This window comes from Pyrgilauda ruficollis, unplaced genomic scaffold (assembly GCF_017590135.1).
Source record: "Pyrgilauda ruficollis isolate IOZ18807 unplaced genomic scaffold, ASM1759013v1 scaffold17, whole genome shotgun sequence".
NCBI lineage: Eukaryota > Metazoa > Chordata > Aves > Passeriformes > Passeridae > Pyrgilauda > Pyrgilauda ruficollis.
In genome coordinates, this window is record NW_024515875.1 from 10,045,636 (window position 1) to 10,066,818 (window position 21,183).

Here is a 21,183-nt window from a genome sequence, read left to right on the forward strand (position 1 = left end):
AAGGGAAAACAGGTGTGGGTAGGCAAGGAAGCACTGCACTAGTAAAACCAGTAATTTACCTCAAGGTTTGGGCAAGGATTGACAACTTTGTTGTTATCTGAGTTTCTCATAAGTGGTTTGGGCTTCCTCCATTGTGCTCATAGAAGTTTCTCCCTTACTTATTCTGTGCATCACAACCAGCAAAAAAAAAAAAAAAAAAAAAAAAAAAAATTTTTTAAAAAAAAAACCATTTTTCCAATCAATAGCCAGTATTGTCCCTAAATCTGAGCAACCCCTTACAATTTTAAATCATGAGCAGTTTCAAATCATGTGCAATTTGGAGTTCGTAATTCATCAGGGCACTCTCTGCCAACACTTTCCACATGACAGAATGGAAGATTGACTGCTGGTGGTTCTGTGAGCACATTGTGGAAAAGGGGGCTTCCTGGGAAGGCAAGAGTTCATGGACACGCACTGTCTTTGGTAACAGCCAGTTAACAATGTCATTCTCCTGTGGTGGTGAAGATAATCACATCCACTGGAATCCACCACACAAGAAGAACCATGCAGTCAAATATGTGAGTGGCAGTACTGGCTGCCAACAGCACATCCTCCTGCTACTCTGTCAAATCTCCCTGCCATTTTTAGGCTACCTTCTTGTCACCCCCATAACCTAAGCATTTGTTTAATTTGTGTCTTTTGCGAGGACTGATAATATCTTTAAGAATCACGCATGCATCACTAAGTTTCAAACTCAAGTTTGCTACAAATCCATCTGATGTCATCAGTTATCCTAACCCCAAGCAATCCAGGAGCATAGCATGTTGTTTTCCTGGCAGTATGTCAGCAGATTAGCTCAGAATGACCAGAAAAAATATTTAATAACATAACAGTGGCCAATGTGCAGTTTTGGACATTCCTCTTTTAGTCTATAAATCAAACAAATGACTTATCAGCCATCCTCGACTTAATGGGTTTTTTTGGTTGGGGTTTTTTTTTTACATATAGGTAGCATGCACATATAGAAAAGCTTCTGAGAAGCTTAGCATTGCTGTGATGATTTGTATGAAGTAATGGCTGTAGGACATCTGTGCTATCATATGACAATGTGACAAGCTTGAAAGAATTTTTCCCCACAATGAAAGAGCTGTACTTCATACAGCTTATTTCATAAAACATTTGTGAATGCTATTTCAAATAGAGAAGTGGACTTGCTACAGGCAATATGGTGGGTCACAGAAAAGAAATAAAACAACTCCCTGGACTCTCCATTCCTTCAGAGGTGTTGCAATGGGTAGGGTATTGTCATAGAGGGTGACATGTCACAGCTATTCCTGTAGAATAGCTGTAGATTGAGATACACTCTAGTAAGTGTTCTTCCCTCAACTGCAAGAAATCCTGGCCCATGCAGTTCCTGAAAAGTGTAGGTGTTTCACTATAATTGTTAACATCTCGCTGTAAGTGGGAGCGTGTCGTGTTCACAACTGGTTTCTGTGTGGGACTTTGTCTTAACTGACATGTACCAGAAACCTTCACGTAGATCAATACCTGTTAGAGCTGAGAAACCCAGTAACATCTTGTGATTTTTTTCAGATGTGATATTAGAAACTCAGAAGGTCATACAAAGCAGAACTAATCCTTAACATCAGGACTCCTGGGCTGACATAATGGAGTTGGATGAAGGCCATCCTTGCATTGGTAACCTCATACTGGCGTGTGCCTTCTCCTCTTTCCTACACCAAAGTGCCCTCCTCACCCTCAGAGGCTGACCTGGCACAGCTGTTTACAAAAATTGGCAAGGACAGGCCTTTCTAAAATTGTATTCTTTAGTGCTAATTGCAGGAAAAAAATCTTTCTTCTTTTCAATATGAAAACCATATTCAAGTGATTCAATATTTTGGACTTGAATGTAATTTCCTCTTTTGGGCCAAATGACTTACCACATCATCAGCACGTTTGTTCTCTGTACAAATGGTATTTTGAGATGGAAGCATATCTAAGGAACTGTTATCTATTAGAAGCTGAATCCTCTTTTTCCTAGCTTGTTCAACAGCCTACTTTTAGGGGATTTAAATTCCTCTCATCCTTATGTTCCTGTCACTGTTTGGAAAAAATATGTAGGAAATTATGAGTGACAGGTAAAAGTTAGTAAAGAACAGATCTCAAGGCCAGTGGCATCCTTGGCACTGGCTATTGATTACTCCATGAAGAGTCCTGAATGAATCCTGGGACAGCCTGATAGTTTTGGTTCATGGACATTAAAATGAAATAATCAATGATGTAACCATTGGAGAACAATTCTCCCATGACTTCAGCGACTTCATTGACTCCTGACTTCAACAAATTAGTACCATCTAATGATTCACTGGAAGTTCACTTGCAGACTGACATGACATCTGTATTTTCTCCCCAGGTTTACTAGAAGTTATTATTTTAAACAGAATTATTCTGCTTTGCCTATCTGTGCACATGTACTTTCCTGGCTGATCTCAGTGGTGTTTTTGAACTGAGACTGTAAGTCAGACACAGTGAGTGTTTCTCAGTATATACCTCTTCCAAATGATCGTTCTCTAACAATCAGGATGGTTCCTAAAGCATTTCTTTCCTGAATTAGCCTAATTAATGAAAAAGAAATCAGTTAGATTTGCCTATAAAGGTTTCTCTCAAACTTCCTAATTACAGAAACACATCACTTAAGGGAATGATTGCAGATTTAAATATGTGCAAAGAAGATTTATATATGCTGATTCATTTTAAATTTTTTAAAATATTTCACTGGACAGACTGCCTTATACAAACATGAATGTTATAAATAAGCACCCTGTAGCTTGCTTGGAGAGAGCTGCTGTGAGTCTGTAAAAGGATTTTTTATTCTTGAGGCAAAAAGAGATGAGGTATTCTGAAGTGAAAAGTTTTTTCTTGGTTACTGTTTTATTTTCTCCTCTTTATTCTGGAAAATTTACTGTTTCATGGTATTATATGTTTTTGAGTTTCTTTAAGTCAGTGCAAATATCATTTGACAGTAGCAGAGACTATGCAATGTGTAATCACATAAAACCTCACATTTGTGTTTGCGTGTTTCTTGAATTCATATTGCACACATGTGACTATTCAACTATTTCTCTATATGTTTCTTATTTGCAAAAAGGCTTATTCCCACTTTTAACAAAACAATCTCCTGTATTTATTCTAAGCTGTACATCCACACGCATCTAAAGCAGAATCAATCATTTTTAAATGGAAACAATTCCTCAAAAATCTATGTATTGTAATGTAAAAATGTCTAAGTTCAATATATGTTTGTGCAATCTTCATGTTATTAGCTCCTTTCACTTTCAGCGTTAATTATAACATCCTTTGTCTCTTTTTCCCAAGATTACTGACCAACACTTAATGTTAAATCAAGTTAAGAATAAAGTGCTTTCTTCTAGTAAACATTTTAAGAAACATCACAGCCTGAATCCTCTGAGTGACTATGTTTGTGATTTGAAAATTAGTACAGACACTCTGATTATTCAAGGGGACTACAGACAAGGAGCCAAGAAGAAAAACAGAAACAGTTCAAATGATTTTGTTCTGAGGTGGTGATGAAACCTCTGTGTAGGTTACTCCAAAGGTTACTTCTTACTAGGTGCTAGGCTTGATTTTGGTGTTGGTTTACAAAATAATGTTGGAATATTGAAGGAGGTATGAAAAACAGAAAGAAAGAATTGTTAAAATGATTGATTAAAAGAGGTTACTTTTTTTAGTCCATAATTTGGAACATTAATGGGTAAATAAATAATCGTCAGTAGAAGTTACAAAAGGCAGAGATATATGTAATTTTGAGACCCTTTAATCTAGCTGATGGTGGTATAGTAAAATGTGGCATCTGGAAACAGGTTAGAAAGATGCAAATTTGGATAAACCATACAGCTTCTCAACCTTCAGTATAATTAACCAGCTTATCAATCAAGCTTTCAAAAAGCTGAATTTGTAATGGATTGGAAATTTCAAATTAAGAATGAATGTCTATTTTAAAGTTGCTTTCCAGACCAGTCCCAGGCTGCTGAGCAATTCATCATGAAAGCCTTCTGCAGGTCATGGAAATGAGAATATTCCCCCCATTTCAATAGAGGATATTACATAAGTAAGGAAACAAATCTTTGAGTGAGGATGTGATTTGCATTACATCAGATTCAGTGGTAACAGTCCTCTGGTGTTAACATCTATGAAGTATCACAGTAAACAAATTGACAGATACATATTTAGTTTTGCCCAAGTTTAAGTTTTTCCAGTTCCATTTACGTAACTGTTCAGACGTAACCCTTTGCATAGGCCATATTTTGGAAGAAAGTACCAACCATTTAGTGGAGCAGAGAATAAAGTGTTCCCACTTTTGAAATATTCTTGCAAATTTTCATCACTTTTGTAGCACTCACCTGATTCTGAGACGTGATGTGAGGAAAATAACTAATGTGACTTTCAATGCTACAGTGAATTTTTTTTTTTTTTTTTTTTTTTTTTTTTTTTTTTTTTTTTTTTTTTTTTTTTTTTTTGTGGCTGATCCACTAAACCATCTTCAATAGAAATTTGTCATTATGGCAGTGCATCACATCCAAATGCCATGTGCTATGTGTGGGTCTGGTCTATCAGTGTTTAATGTCCAATCCCCCACCAAAGCCACTGCAAATTGATTTCTGTATTTATTGATGAGCACTTAATCCTATAGGCTTCCTTCCTACTGAATCACCTTGGCTAAGGACATAGGGAAAGGCATGAGGATGCAAGAATGTTGGACTCAGATTCTGGTTCTTCCATTCATTTATTGCATAAGCAACTATAAGAGATGTCCCCTGTGTGGTTTTGGTTCCTTCAATGCCATGCCACTTGTTCAAGATGCTTTTGATTCACAAAAGCTGAGAAAGAATGTATTTTTATTTCCTCATCCTGCTGTCATGGTCTTATACTATTATGTAGACAGCATCTGAGTCTCTTCATGGACTTCTTAAAATACAGAAAACATCATTGCAACACAGCTTAAATGAAGTATGTAAAAAAAAAGTAAAATCTGCTCCCCAAATTCTAGTTTATGTATAGCTTAGTCTACAATGTTTATAAAGTAGTAGCGTGTTCAACTGAAGATGTCTTGTCAGAGAGATTTGGGGGTTTTATTGCTTTATATTAAAACTTAGGAATATCATACATAAAACTTATTGTTTATCATGCTTGCTAAAATTCTTTGCTGGAAATACCCAGAGATCCTGATTCAAAATTCTTAATAGTGAAGATATGTTGAATTGTTTTCTTTGAGCTGACAAAAAGAGCACTACAACAAGGTGGCTGCAGAAAAAATCAAATAAAAACTAATGTTCTATAGCCTAAGTAGAAACTACTTGTCCTTTCACCCTTTATGCCCAAGTATTTTAAGTGCTGCCTTTGCTAGGCAGATGTCTTATGTCAAGCCCCAGAGCCACTTCATGGGACATGAGGGTCTACTGTCATCTCTTCCGCTGTGCCCCGCTGGCTGTAGGACAAATAATTGGCCCATTACCCCTAGCTGGAAAGGCCCCTGAACGATAGGCTTACAGCTCCTCATTCTAGCACCAAGCTGTGACACTGGGAGAGTTACAAGACACCTGTGTTGGACGAGCACTCCTGCTGTCCCTAAAGCCCTGCGCAAATGGGGGGAAATCTGCTGCTACCACTGTTTTAAGCAGCATGTCAATTAGACTTGTTCCAAGCAGGGTTCAATGACATGGTACATAAATTGGCAGTAGCAGCTGGTGACACAGCTATCCCAGGTCTCCACCTCAGCAGTGAAGCAGGACAGATGTTTGCAAGCAGTGGTCCAACCTAGTGTTCAGGGAATCATTTCTCTCCCTGGTTCGCCTGCTGCCACACTGTCGTCAGAAAAAGACCCAAGGCAAATATGCATAGTGTCAAAAAGGAGCTGCTGGTCCAGTTTTTAGGGGATGTGAGGAAAACCCACTTTGAGCCCACACCCAGAAACATGGAAGCTAAACATTTCTGTCCAGACAGTTGTTGTCCCTCTCTCTTTGTACCTTGTTCATACTTTGTAATCACAGTTTGCAGATATCATTTGTTTTTGTTTGAATCTTTGTTCCCACCCCAGCAGGAAAGGTTCTGTTGAAGAAACTTGTGTGCCTTTCTCAAGTCAGCACAAGGTGAACATCCTTCTCTATTGCTCTCACAAAGTGTTAATCCTTCCTGCTGCTCTGTGCTGACTAATCTGTCAGCTGCTCCTGCTGTGCTGGTGACCACCTCCAAATCTCTCCCGCTGTGCTGCAGGATTTTTCTTAGAGGTGAATGAGTGACAAGCAGAGTCCTGATGCAACAGAGCCACAGCAAAGGTGGTGCAAGAGGAACTAAGGGAGGAGGCTCTCTCCTGTGAGTTTTCTCTCTGCAGGAGTCCTCAAGGGTCAAACCTCACCACTTAAAGCCCATTTCCTTTCCTCTGCTCCTCACTACTACCTACTGCCACCCCTTTGATTAGCAGGACCAATGAATGGATACAAAAAGGTCAAAAATGGGTGTCAAGTCTCATAATTTCTCACAGGAGGATGCTCTCTGTGATGAAGGAGGAGGAAAGGAGGAAACAAATCACCTAATTTATACCACAATTGGGAACTGCCTGATAGGGCCTGGGAAAAGGAAACCCAGGTAAGCGCTTAAAAATCATTTACCTGGTGCTCCCTCATACTCTCATGGCAGCCTATCTGTTCTGTTTTCCCATGAGAACACATTCAAATTCCTCATGCCATCCCATAGAAGCCCAAGTGTCCCTCTGGGATCCCCAGCTGCAGGGCAGGCTGAATGCCTGTGGAGACCCATGATCCAAGGAGCTCTGACTGGTGTGCACTTTAATTGCACGGATATTTCCCATTTCAAGCAAACTGGAAACAGCTTTAATGGGCATTTCCTGGTACCTGCTTTCTCCCAGTTTTCCATATCTCTTGTCTTTGCTGCAAACCTGTGAATCCAAGTCAATCATATTTCTCTATGACACCTTTATTTTATTCATTCTGTTGCCAAAAATATGCAAGGCCCCTTACTCTGCTGAAGCTGTGTCTGTCCTCAGCAGAGACATGTAGACAGATTCCAGCTCCTTTCCCCATGCTGCAGCACACCCAGAGCTTATGGAGCACACATTGCAGAAAAATATCCATTTTGTTGAGGGAACAAGAATACATAAATGCTTCCTTCTTTGTCCTTCCTTTTGTCTAACTGCTCTCCAGATGTTTCAGATTCTGTGGTTCACACATAGCCAAGTAATGCTCTTGTTTTTGCACAGCAGGAAAGAAAGGGATTTCGAAAATGGACACATAGCAGTTCCTTAGGTCTGCTGCTTATCAAATATTTCCTGGCAACTCTCTGTAATCCCTGATCCCTCTTTCAGATTTTGTCTCTGAAGCAATTGAAGCCTTCTGTTTTACAGTCAGCTTCCCTTCCGTTTGATAAAGTTCTAAATGGCCTTCAGTGGAAAACATTTCACTTGGTAAAACCAGCTCTGGTGTGGCACCCTGCAAAAAACATCTAACCCTACAATCAAGCCTGTGATGTAAATGAACTTCCTACTTCATTCACTATTAAACATATTGTCCTCATCCAATTTCACTTTTTTTTTTTTTTTTCTGGTGGAATTTGTCAGTGTGCATTTTTTTCTTTATGAAAATGTCTTACAGAAAAGGCACTATAACTACATTTCTTTTATTTTTCAGATGGCTACAGGGCCAGATTACCTACTAGCAATCTTTATTCCCTGTTGCTCACTTTCTTCAACTGTGGCAGCTTTGTACTATTTCAGTCTGAAGCTGAGGCTTTGATGAACTGGAGAAGTTTGTGCTAGTAAGCTGTCAACTTTGCCTAGCTACCGATCTGATTTTGCAGATTTTATTCCTTTTGAAACATTCCAAATGTTTGGTGATAGAACCATACACATGCTATGGTTTAGGGCTTTACAGTTTATGGGACATGGCTCAGTTTTGCTGTTTTCTTTCTCATCTTGCTTTCAGCCTGGCAGTAAAGAATAAACTGATTTTATGCGTGACACTTGCCCGAGCAGCATTGTGTGTCCTTACAATCCCAGGCAAGTTTGAGACAGTAAAAGTGATAGTTTTAACATTATAGAATCATAGAATGGTTTGAATTAAAAGGAACCTTAAAGATCATCTAGTCCAACCCTCAAAGATCATTCCTCTTCAAAGTCTCATCCACTGTCTAGCAGCAGTTCACAGACACACCTGATTTTTATCATTTAAACCCTCATTTTTTACCACTGAATGACATTGGGGGACAGGTGTTTGTTCAATTACCAAAATAGGATTTTATGTTTTCTCTGCTGGACATGAAATGCTGATTTAGAATCCCATTCTCAGATGTCTATTCTTGCAGAAGCCATGTAAATTTTAGGCCTTCTTAAATCTCCAATGTCTGCCTTTATCCAGCAACTCCAATGTCATTCTTTGTGCTCTCAAAGTATTTGACTGGCATTATCTACACTTCTGTTATGTGTTTGATTCAGCATGATATCATAATAAAATACTGCAATATTTAGGTTTTATTCAGTCATGCCCACATAACACTCAAACACTCAGTATTGTCATCTAGCATTAGAGTGCCATTTTTATATAAATAGTCCTGCTACAGATCATGTTTGGGTGGGGTTTTCTTTTTTTTTTTTTTTTTTTTAGCAAAATTACTTGGAATAAAATAAAACACAAAGATGATAATCTGTTCACACATATAACATTGGGTAATAGTCCCATAAAACCTATTTTGGCTGACATACAGAAAAGAAGTGGCAAAATTTCTCTCATGTTGCACTGACAAATGCAATGGGCTTTTTTCTTCAGCTCTTGTTTTGATTGCTTGCTTGAGTTTTATCTGTGCTTCCAGGGAAAAATACCATTCACTCTTATATTTCTGAACAAAATTTTGTCTGTTTGGCACCTGGGATTTTTTTTTTCCCAGGATGAAATTTCTCCCAAGTGAACAGTTTAATCTGGGATGCTTTTTGTTCAGATATCACACCTCTGGGACATTTAATTTCTTTGGAATAGCTTAGTGAGTAATTTCTGCAACTTCGAAAGAATTTTAGCAATGTTAACGGTGTCCCCATTTGATGTGATGGAGATAATCATTTTCATGGATAATTTCTGAAAGAAAACTAAAGTATTTTGCTTTTTGGGTATGCCATGCCTGCTGAAATACCTCTTTGCTTAGTCTCTGATTGCTACTGTTGTAATGTCTGGCAGTCCATTTAGCTGCCAGAAGTCTACATAGCCATTAACAAATAGCAAAGTAGTTTGCATGGATTCCTGTGGGGGGAAAATAAAAACAGCAGAACATTTCTTCTTTACTACAGTACTCAGAATGATAATGTGTGTTTCCTTCTATTTTTTCTTTTTTCTTTCTGCATGAATTCCATGTTTGTACACTGACCACAGCTCTTCAGTGTGTCTCTGGTACTTGTATTCTTATTTGCTCACTGCATGGCGTATGCGACCAACTTGTTTCTGTACCTGAGTTATGTGCTCCCAGCCTGACTGTTCTTTTTCTTTCAAGCACTGTCTGCTCTGTGTGTACCTTAAATTTTTAGATGGTCATAACACAGTGACATCTCCTGGATATTCACTATCACTCTATCATTGCTGCTTCATTTCTGTGGAGACTGTTTCACTGTCACTGAAGACTGATTTTTCAGCCAGCACATGGAAATACTGCATTACATGGGATTCCAGTGTTGTTTAATCTCACTAGATCTTAATTTTAATAACCTATTAGTAATTTGTCTCACCTTCTTTAATTGCTGCAATTCCCAGTTTGTTGTATAGGTAAATACCTCAGTATTCTCGAGTCCTTTCCCTTAAATGCATGGTAATTGTTGTTATTTGACATTCGGCAACTATAAAGGTTATAGTTAAACCAATTGCCTCCTTAACCGTGTTTAGGGCACTTAATCTGCTCCAGAGAATTCGGGGATTTTCTCAAGTTCTCCTAACACCTCTGGCTGGGTGTAAAAACACATTATATGCGGAGTCTGCTGCGTCAGGCCCGTGTTGTCTCAGTTCCTTGCAAACTCCCTCCAGATGTTAGAGCAACCTCCTGCTTCATAAAACTAATCAGAATCCGCAGTGAAGCACATTCCCCCTGCACAGGCTCCAACTGTTGCTTTTTGTGCCTGAGCGGCCGATTCCCCCCTCTCCCCTGCCTCTGGTGTGCTGCCTGGCACAGGTAACAAATGCTTCGGCACTGACCCGTGCTGGTGTGAAGGCCCCTGGGCTCCATTAAATGGAGCAGAAGGCAGTAAATAAACCGCATGGGCCGGGGCATTAAATCACTCAGGGCGGGGAAGAATCAGATGCCGAGGAGGTTTGGGTTGGAGGTGGGCCGCGTGCACTTGCACCCACACTGCAACTTAATACCCCTGCTGCAACTTAATGACAATTGCAATCAGGCAGGGTGATGTCCCCTTTCTTCCTTCCACTCCCGCTCTTTTTACATTCCCAGCGCTCTCCCCAGTAAATTAAAGCCTTTCTCCCCATGCCCCTGCTGCCCCCTCCCTCCTTTTCCTATTCTGTTTTATTGCCTTCATGCTGTTCTTCTTTATTTCCAGCATTTTATTTCAAGGAGAGGTTTTGAAGTGCTCCCGGCCCATCTGCTGGTTTGGTTTAGAAGAAGGACTGGAAAGAGACAAGGGCTTTTGGAAATCACGAACTATTTATAGCATATTTGTTCTTTCACATTGGCACCAATCTTTGTTTATGGAATCACCTGCAGTAGAACCTGAGCCAGGGGACCACAGCTCACTTGATCTAAAATTGGCTTTATTTCTTGGGTTTCTTAACAGAGACCACATGTGTGTGTCCAGTGCGGGCTAAGGTGTGTTTGATGCTCACACACATGTCAAAAGCACAAACACAAAGTGCCCATGAGTGTCTCTGTGTGTGTGTAAAGGGCTCAGAGTGTGCCCTTATGAAATATTCTTATATATCATATTCTTATGGATCACATGTGTATGTAGAATAAGAAGTGAGTTGTACGTGTGTGTTACCACTGTCTAAAAAATAAAGGTTCCCAAGAGAAAACTCGAATGAAAAAAATTTCATTACAATTTCTCCAGTCGGTTTTCATTTTCTCCAAACCGTATTTTTGTCTTGGGTCGGCCCGTTAAAACACAATGCTCATTTTTGTTTTCATTCTGCTTTAAGTATTTTTTTTTCAAAACAAAATAACAATTTAAATTTAAACCAAAGCATATCTGTCATTTTAAATTGTTATTTTGACGTAAAAGCATTTCATTTATTTTTCTAGCCAAAAAAATTGACATTTTAATTTGAACCCAAACAAAATTTTTCATTTACTTTCAAAGTATCAATTACAAATGAAAATATTTTCGTTGCTTCTACTCAGAAAGTCAGACTGTTTTGTGCTTCCAAAATTGTAGGGGTGCGGGTTTGCAGGGTTTGTGTGTGCATAATTGTGGTGGTGTGACTATTGTGCAGGATGCCTGTTGAGTATTTGCAGGTGTTACACATACATACTTTTGCAGAATGGGCCCTCATCCGTAGAGTTTGTACATCTACATTTGCACAGCGGTGGTAAGATATGCACACATATGTTGAGTCTGTGCCAGTAATATCTACTTGTATTTATGTTTTTAGGTTTTCCTTGTGAATGTGCTTTTAATGTTCATGGGCTTGTTGCAGTGCTGCCAACAGTGTTAAAAATAACAGAGCAAGACTGAGTAAGTAACTCATAAGTTTTGAGAAACTGATAGATTTTGGTTTCTTTTGACCACTTTCCCCCTTTCTTTTCTTAGCCTGTTGGATTCATGTTTTCAATCTGATCTTTACAGCTTTGATGACAGAAAAGCAACGTTTTCATTGCAAAAGCAGATTTCTGATTCTGCAGTGATCAGTTTAAGAAGAGGCATGAACAAGATAAGCAGGACCCGCATTAAATTTTGGGAGCTGGTAAAAAGTGTTTCTCTTTCTGTTTGCAGAGTAAAAAACTGGGTATGTGCTTGTAATAACAATGCCATATACTCATGCTTTGTGCTTGCATGTATCCATAGGTTAGCTAAATGTTTATATGCTTTTGCCTCATGTTGGTGGGTATAATGTGTAATTTTAGCCATATTAGGTTTAGCTTCTAGTCTAAATCAGACATTTAAGTACTTCACAGTAAGTAGAGAGAGCCTTTCTAAGCAAGGAAGTCATTCTCTCCTAAGACTCATCTCCTCTAATGGTGGGAGCATTTTGGGTATGTATTTGGGCTGGCCATCTGATTTTTGGGTGTGCTGACTGTGTTCAGGATGTGTGTTTGCTTCTGATTTGTATTTATGTTGGAGTTTTTACGGCAGTTCTGCTTCTACGTGCAAAATGCATGTAGACATTTCTGCAACGTCTGTGCCCATATTTATCTGTGTGAAAAGCAGCCAGCTGGAGTTTCTGCAGAGCACGCTGTAAGTATGAAATACTTCACTCATCCTTCAGCCTGGATCAGACAATTCTGCTATGCTCTGCTTACCTAAAATATTTTTGAGCAGCTTGGTACAGCATGAGGCCAAATGCCAGTGTGATTACTTAGTCTGACAACCTTTTCCCAGAGCTAAGCTCCCAGAAAGTCCCCATTTCAAGCAGGGCCCTACAGGTTTCTTGCTGCCCTGTTCCTCCCTGGCCCCAAAGGCATGAGCCAGCTGAGGAGAGGGAGCAAGGCTTCAAAGAGCATTGAGCGTGTTCATTAGGCCACCAACCTGCAGTCCCTGCCAGGCAATTTACCATGATGAGGGAATGTAGAATCATAACAGCATTGATCCCCATGGAACTGCTTTCATTTGGGGAACGGTGATCTGATATGTCTGCACTGAAGGATATGAAAACACAGTGTTCTGTCATTTTGTGTAAAAGTGTCATTTTGTCTCTGACAAATGTTAACATTTCAGGTTTTAAGCTGGGATGAAATAAGAAGGTGAGATGTCAGAATTTTCTATTGGATAAATATTCTGAATTTTGCTTAGTTTTGCATTTACAGGTAGTCTTTGTGTTTGAATAGGTGTATGAATATTCTATATTTAATGGGAGTGCCTGTGGTCAACACAGTGAGTGCTTTCTGTGAACTGAATAAAAGGTATGAAAGGAGAATGTGTCTAGTTACATACCTAAGCACTTTCTAGTTTGTAAATATTCACATTAACATTTTCGGGATCAGATCCTAAGGAGATGAGGATGGGTGTAGGTCCTCTGACTTCAGCTGCCTCTTGATTCCTGCCAGGATGGATTGTGGCCTGGAAAACATGCTTACTATGAGAGATTAGAAGGGATCTGTTTGTTTCACTTGTAAAAGAGCTTAAGAAACAATTCAATCATGTTCTATAATTACTTATGTGGAGAGGAGATATCTGATATTACAGGGCTCTTTGGTCCAGCAGACAAAGGTATAACAAGATTTGACTGCCAAACCATTCAAATCTAATATAAGGTACAGCTTTTAATAAGATTTTTTTTTAAGTGGATGTATCTAGCTTTGGAATAGAGAAGCTAAATCTGCATTTCTCAGAACCTTTAAAATAAGACTAAGTGATTCCCTAGAAGATGTGACTCTGAGCTGTTGAGGCAGGAACCAAATCCCTGGGGAAGATTGGTGGTGGTTGCTGAGCCAGTGAGGACTGAAATGATCAGGTCACGATTATCAGACATAAAGCCCCGGTAAGAGCCAAAGGAGTCTTCGTAATTGGTTAACAATCACCTGATCAAGATTACCTATTGCATCAAAGGAAGAACTGATTATCTGCTGCATCAGGTGAAGAGCTGTCCCTTGCCCCTCTGTGCATGCAGGCACACAGGGGACATGTGCATCCATGTTATTTATTCTGGGCTGTGACGTGTGCTTGGTGTTTGCTCCCAGGAGCCTGGGGCATATTTTTTGGGGTGCTCCCATACACTGCCAGCGTGTCAGTGACAGGGAGTGGAGCAGAGATTTATGCAGTGCCTCCAGGAATCCCCAGCGGGGCCCCTCTGGTGAACTTTGGCTCCCCGGCTTGCTGCCAAGCATTAACTACAATACTCACACTTGTTTTTAACAACAGCATGCAGGTTGTATTTCACCAATTGCTATTTTGGTTTGGGAGTTATGGCAGAAATGTCTCTGGGTTCTTGGCTGGTATAAGCGGAGCAGGAGATTTACTCTTATTGTGTAATGTCACCTTTCAGTCAGTGCTTGGGATGAAAATTATGGAGTGTCATTTGCTCTCTTTATTAGATTTCAAGGCCATGCACCTCTTGTGTGGGAGAAATATCTGGGGAGAAACTTGGCCTGATTCTGCCTAGAAGGGTAGTCTCATCTACTGAACACCTTTTAAAGTATGAATTAATCCTTTTTTCCTTTTCTTTTTGTCAGTAAGTTTGGAACGGAGGCAGCAGCAGTTACCATCTTCCAAACTGCTGCCTGTGATGATAGATGAGTTTGACCCTGGTAGCACAGAGAGATACTGGACTCAGCACAACACAGATGTTGCAATGCAGCCAAATTAAGCTTTAGTGGGAATGTGCAAGTTGGGTCTTAGTCAGAGTATCTCATGCCTGCCTGCTCGCTGAAAAGCAAGAGCGAAATATTAGCAGCTGACCTGGTGGGATATACACTTGCCCAAAATATTCTGTTACTGGCTGCAGATGAACCAGCATCTGATCCGCTATGTGACTTTCCCCAGGATCTCACAGCTGTGGGGTGGGGAGGCAAAGGAGTCCTCCAAAAGAAATATTGATTTCTTAAACCTTCATTTCCCAATTCTCCATAAATCATGGCACAGGAGATAAGCAAGAGATGTTATGATGGCAGGTCATATTTATTTCTGGTTCAGTATACCACAGGAAACAAATCTGAACATTACGCTATGAAAAATATTCCTGGGAGCTTTGGGGATAAAATAGAAGCAGGTTGCTTAATTAATTATTAATATGGAGATTGTTACTATGGTTATGACATGAATTTCCAGTCTACACAGCTAGAAATACCAACTGAAGTTATTCCTCTAAACCAACACACCAATAAAACTTAACAAGGAAGTGTCTAGAGAGCCCCAGCTGCAGATGGCAAAAGCTGTCTCTATGTGAAGGTCCTGTAAAACACTTCTAGCCTAATATCTGGAAAAAGAAAAAACAGGAAATAAACAAAGTTGAGTGTGGATACAAGGAAAACAGAATGAGGAAAATATAATTATCATTAATGGCTTCATGTTGCAGGATGATAAGCATGAAATTTAGTAAAGATGGCAAAAAAGTGAAGGATGAAGGGATTAATATTCTTTAGTTTATTTATTGTATCACACTCTCTGTAATCTTGAGATTGTAATCAATATGTTCTTGATCTTAACATGATAGAATAAACCAGAATTAAGAAGTTAAAGGAGACAAATATATCTTGCAGTCTTCATTAGAATTAATGTTAATTTTCAAAATAATTCTTAGAAATAATTTTAATTTTTATCTATCTGAAGATAAAGAAGAAGGAATATACAGCACGAGATTTTCCCCAGTAGAGGACCCCAGTGTTGGGAATTTCAGCCAGAACCTCCTGATAGGATATAATTGAATTGCAACAGGAAGGCAGAGGGGATCTAAAAATTGTCTGAAAACAAATTCTTCCTTGTGACCAACAAGGGGGACAAACTGTAAACAAATACAGTTTCTGGAGGGTGAAAACTAGATTGGATTTCCAAGCACAGAACTCTGTTAGAGAGTGTGTAAAAAAAAAAAAACCTAATAAGAATGTGCAAGCAGATATACATTCCTTTTTTTTTAATATGACCTGTCTGTGATGTGACTTTGTCACTCAGCATATGTGAAAATAATACTGAAGGAGGTTTAATTCTTATACACTCCGAACATTTTTATGTAGATTCCTCTTTTAAAAATACTCTCCTATTAAAGAAGTGAGGGCTTGTGGAGGGTAGATGTGTTTTTTGTTTGTACAATTAAATAAAAAAGTGTATCTGCTACAGGCACCAGGAAGAACAATTTCCACTCATTCTTGAGAAAATCAGAATAGATTTGAATGTACCTTTTTTTGTTTTGTTTTGGTTTTTTTACTGCTAAACTGTATATATTAAAGCTGCTACTCAAACAGCAAAACTATTTCACATAAAAGCCTCAAATATAAAATTGCTTCACCTTCAAGTGAATAACTGCAGGATGTTTTACAGTTTTTAATGTTTGTACACCTTCTTCTATTTCTCCCAAAGAAATTTTTTTGCTGTTTTTAATTTAGGTCACTGAAAGCAAACAACATTGAGAATGTCTATGCTTTTATTTCACTTTTTAGTTTCTAGTTTTGATTCATATGACTTTTTAGGACGATGTAAAATTAGAAAAACTGGTTTGAGGAGGAAAATAATTGAAACCGAAACTGCTAACATGCAACTTCATCAGCTTGGAAAAAGAGCAGCTAAATTGTAGATTTTTTTCTTGTAAATTTTCCAATGCTGTGAAGAATTTGAAAAGAAAGAAATTTTGAAGAAAAAATACACATCAAGGAAAAAAGAAAAGTTGAACAACATAAATACCAACAACATTTTAAATAGAATCCACTCTGTTGTGGATTATTATCTAATATTCCAAGGGTTTGAAATGTTTTGGTTTGAAATATTTGGTTTGAAACATTTGGTTGGCCAGCAGGAAAAAAATGTGTTTAAAGAAAATTCTGCTGCTAAAAAAAAGTTATTTTTTGTGCAACACAAATTTTCAATAGAAATTTCTGACTGACAAGTATTTAGCGTCATGTTTAAAATAGATAAGGCAAACCAGAAGATGATATATCATTCCAAAATTTGTGTTTTAAAAGCAGTACCCACCTAGACTCCAGAAAGGGAATGGAATGCGTGAGAATTGGGTTTGGTTACTCTAGTACAGGTTTTTTTCAGGGGCTCATAAGACACCTCTGAGCGCGCAGCGATCCGATGTGGTCCTGACGCGACGGCGCTCTCGCATTATCCGCTCCTGGGGAGCCTGCTCCACTGTTTTTCTTCTTTCTCCACTTTCTTCTTTCTCACTCTCCTGCCAGGTTTTCCCTTTCAGTCTTCCTTCTTGTGAGGTGGGTATGAAAAAGCTTAGTGTACAAAAACTCACATAATGATACTCTGAGGGCAAATAATGTCCTTGCTTCCCTAGGCAGCTCGAAGTTGCCTAGAAAATAGGAAAACAGTGCAGATTTAGTCTCTAACCATAATTTTTATCGCTGCTATTTAGGAAATGGTTCTGGAGTCTCTATTTGGCAGCTCTCTTTTACATCCATCAGCAATGCAGCATAACCATACCATCAACACTAAGTACAAATTCTCACACCCTGCTGGGGACTCAGGACAAGCCTCCCACAAATAGCTTTCCATTTCCATCCTGAATTCAGCATTAGCCAATTTAGAGGCAATATACAGCTCTAGGAATAGGCTGTCATGTACAGTATGCACAAGACAGCTCACCCCTAATCTCATCTAATTGGCAACAGAAGTGGCTGTCATTAGGCACAGAGTGTGAGAGGCATTAGAGTCATTAGCGTTTTTGCAGGCTATAGGAAGGTCAGACATTTGGGGAGATTCAGACACCTTCCCTAGGAAGATTGCTGCACTCCTGAATTACTGCTTCCACTAAGTGTATTCCTGCGGAGAATTGCCCTAGTAAAAAGTATGAGAAAATAGAGTTTTGGCTCACACAGATAATAGCTTTGGGGCCTGTGGAAAATGCAGTGTCTGTTTTATTTTTTAATGTAGAAATTCAGTAAGTCAGGGCTCACTCCTCTGCCTCTGAAATATAGATATTCCTGTGAAATAATATGATAGGAAGTGCTGATTTCTGATAGATAAAAGCATTTCATTTCCACACGATCTTTTAAAAATATTGACATATACACTGCAAAGAAAAACATTACAGGACGTAGATTCAAGGTCACACCTCAAGGCTTCGTTTAGGGGAACCTGGTCTTTTGATAGTGTAGGATAGTTATCTCCTCCAGCTTTATCTCTGAAGCACAACTTCCATGAAGTTGTGACAGACTTGTAAAACAATTCCACTGCAACCAAATTAATTCCCCAACAGCAAAGAGTTCTGCTAGACACTTCAACAAGTGACAGTGCAATTCGAACTGTAGTTCTGGTACCCAGACAGGGATAAAATGCCGACTTGGCTTTTGAGAGAGGCCCCAGGACTGCAGAAAGTAATTTCCAGCAGAGACTACGGTTTCTAAGTACGGTGTGCATAGTCAGGGAAGGTTTTGTTTGTTGGGCTGGCAGAGCTCTTGCTTGCAGGTCAAGGGCGTTGACACTGGATTGCCCCACGGGGCAGTACCAAGGACACCCTCCCGCAGGCCTGACCAGGGCCTGGGAGGTGTAGCAGCCAAATCTGCTCTAGCTCAGGGCCGTGGCTCATCTCCCCATCTCCAAGGCACTGACAGCAGCACTGGCTGTTTGCAGATGTCCCTCCTGCTTCTCAGAGCATCCTGCCCAGCCTGCTTCCCGGGTCACCCCAACCTCCCCATCCTTGCCCCATGAGGCTTCTCTTCACAGGCCTGCAGAAAACTCCTTGTCGCTTCGGTTCTATTTAAGTGGAGACTGTCTCACCACAAACACCTCATTAATGCCTTTCCTTTCTCTGGATAATTTAGAGTTCCTGCAGGGTTGTGGTTCGAGGAAAATCCAAGTCCAAGCAGAGTGCTTGGTCAGACTGTGGCTCAGGCGGGCAGCCTTCACTCAGCAGTAGCATTTCGTCTTCCAGGTCGCGGCGCCTTCACAGAAGCAGAGAAAAATGTGTTTTTCTGTGAACACAGCATTCCTCTGCCATGTTTTTGTTTGCACCAAGCTTTTTCATATCACAGGCTGTGAACAGAAATGGCCAGGGAGTTCAGTTTCTGCTACCAGTAAAGGTTTGCAGCTGCTCACCCTTCCCCCACGTCCTGCTGCCTGAAGTTCCCGTAGGGCTCTGTGCTGTACAGATGAGACGGCAGTAGAGGAAAAGTCACTGCAGGTACCAAGATGTTATTGAAGAGGTATAAGCTGTAAAACCTTCCCTGATGATCCAGTTCCCTGGAGCACAAGCAGGTGATGGTGCTAGAGCACATAACGTGGGTTGGAGCTATCGTGGGAAATAGCTCTGGTCTTGCTGCAAAATTAGCCTGAAGATGATAACAACAACACCAACAGCAGCAATTGGTGTTGAGAGAGATCACATCATGGAAAAATGCTGTCGTACTGTGGCTGTAGGATGCCACAGCACCTTCCGGAAGGCAGAAGCAATGGGAGTGCTAAGAAAGCATAATGAATGCACAGTTCGTGTATTTGCAGTGTAAGACATCGGAGACAGGTGAGCAGTGGGGGACTGGCATTATTCCATATCAACCCTCCCAGTGCCATTCCCTTAACATGGAATTAACAAAGTACCACTGAGCTCCTGGTCCCTGATCAGTTTGCCTCCAAAAATACCTCCTATGCAATCGTGGCAGGCAATGATGACTTTAGTATATCAACTTCTCGCTTTTTCCCCCTCCATTTTGCTTTGCTTCTTTTTAGGTGAATTTTTAAACAAAACATGAAGTGCTGCTTGGCCAGCACATCTGGTTAGTTAACTAGAGCATCAGCCATAGGTGATGAGAGTGATCAGTGCCATACTGAAGATAAAATAGATGGATTTTTCCCCTGGTGCTGGCTAACAAAACATTTTCCTGATACTCCTCATTAAAATCTCATATTAAAAATGCTTAAAGAGGCGTATTAATGGTGGGGGAAAAAAGGCACAAGTAGTGCTCATTGGAAAGGAAGCTGGTTAATTATCAGAGTGTCCACAGGCGTTGGTGGCTGCCCTGGGAGGTGTGACAGAGCACATGGCTCTGCTGCAGATGTCCTTCAAGCTGGCCTGGGGCATGGTTTCTACTCACTTTACAAGCAGGCATTGAGCCAGCCCCGCTTCATCCGTACAGAACAGGAGCTGCCTTGTCCTTTTCCTCATATTCCATCAGCTATTAGCCCTGGTTCCTTTGCCTGGCTGCTTGTGAGGGTGCACAGATGCACAGAGTAGCACAAGGAGGGTGGGATGGGGAGTGGGCTTAGCAGCTGGCAATGGGGCAGCTGTTTTTGCAGCAGTGACAGCATATGCATTTTACCTAAAAAGCCAAGAGCAGGTTGATGGTGCCATTCCAGGCTACAGCTAAACCTAAGACACAGCAGTCAGGAAAGGTGTTTGTGGGGGCCTGCTTCCTCCTCCGTGCCATAAACATCTTCCCACTTCTGTGCTCCTGCTGTTGCTTTTACACCTCTCTTGAGCTAGTTTGATTCCACAGTGTTTAAACACCATAATACTGGTGTTACAGCTGGGCTAGTTGTGTGAATCAGCCTCCAGTGGGATCAGGTAAGCACCAAGACAGGAGTAGGTGACAGGGTGTTGGGACTGGAGCAGTCAGGAAAGGGAACTAGGACCCAGGAGGTGAATGTCTTTCAGTAGCAGCTAGACAGAATGACCTGGTCATAACGTGAAGCTGCCTAAATCTCTGATCTCCTGTGTTTTGCATAGGAAATCCTGCTTTTGAGTAAGGTTTCTCCATTCACTGATATGCTGAACACCTTCTAGCGTTGCCTATCTCCAACTCTCTTGGCTCCAGAGGAAATGAAGGTGGCATTCCTTTTCACTGCTGTGTCTGCACAGAGAGAAGAATACCTACTGGGGGTGATGTAGGTGGAGTTGATACTTTGTGAGCCAGGGGAATGGAGAAGATGACCTCTAGAGATCCCTTTTGGGACAATTTCCTGGGATTCTCTGGTTGTAAGGGGTAAAATGATGAGCTGAGAATAGAAGACCTTGAGTCTATTCTGGTGTTTGTTATTTATGACATTGCAATTGGTTTTCATTTGTAGGAAGTGACCTTTTGGCAGCAGTCCATTGTATAGCTTAAAGTGTCTGGCAGAAAGAACTATAACAAATATCCTACTTCAAGAATTATTTTAAACACCCAAGAATAGTGTATTCTAATCCCCAAAAATAATTGCAAGTAGATGAAGTAACATATGAGTAGTAAAACCGGTTCTCTTTTTAAGAAAAGGTGTCCATTATGATTTTTTTCTTTAAAGGATACACATTATTGTGTTGTACAGTGTACCTTCTCTATGTTCACAAAGCACTGGCTTAGGTGGAGAAGACAGTAAAATCTCATGTAGTTAAGAGGTTG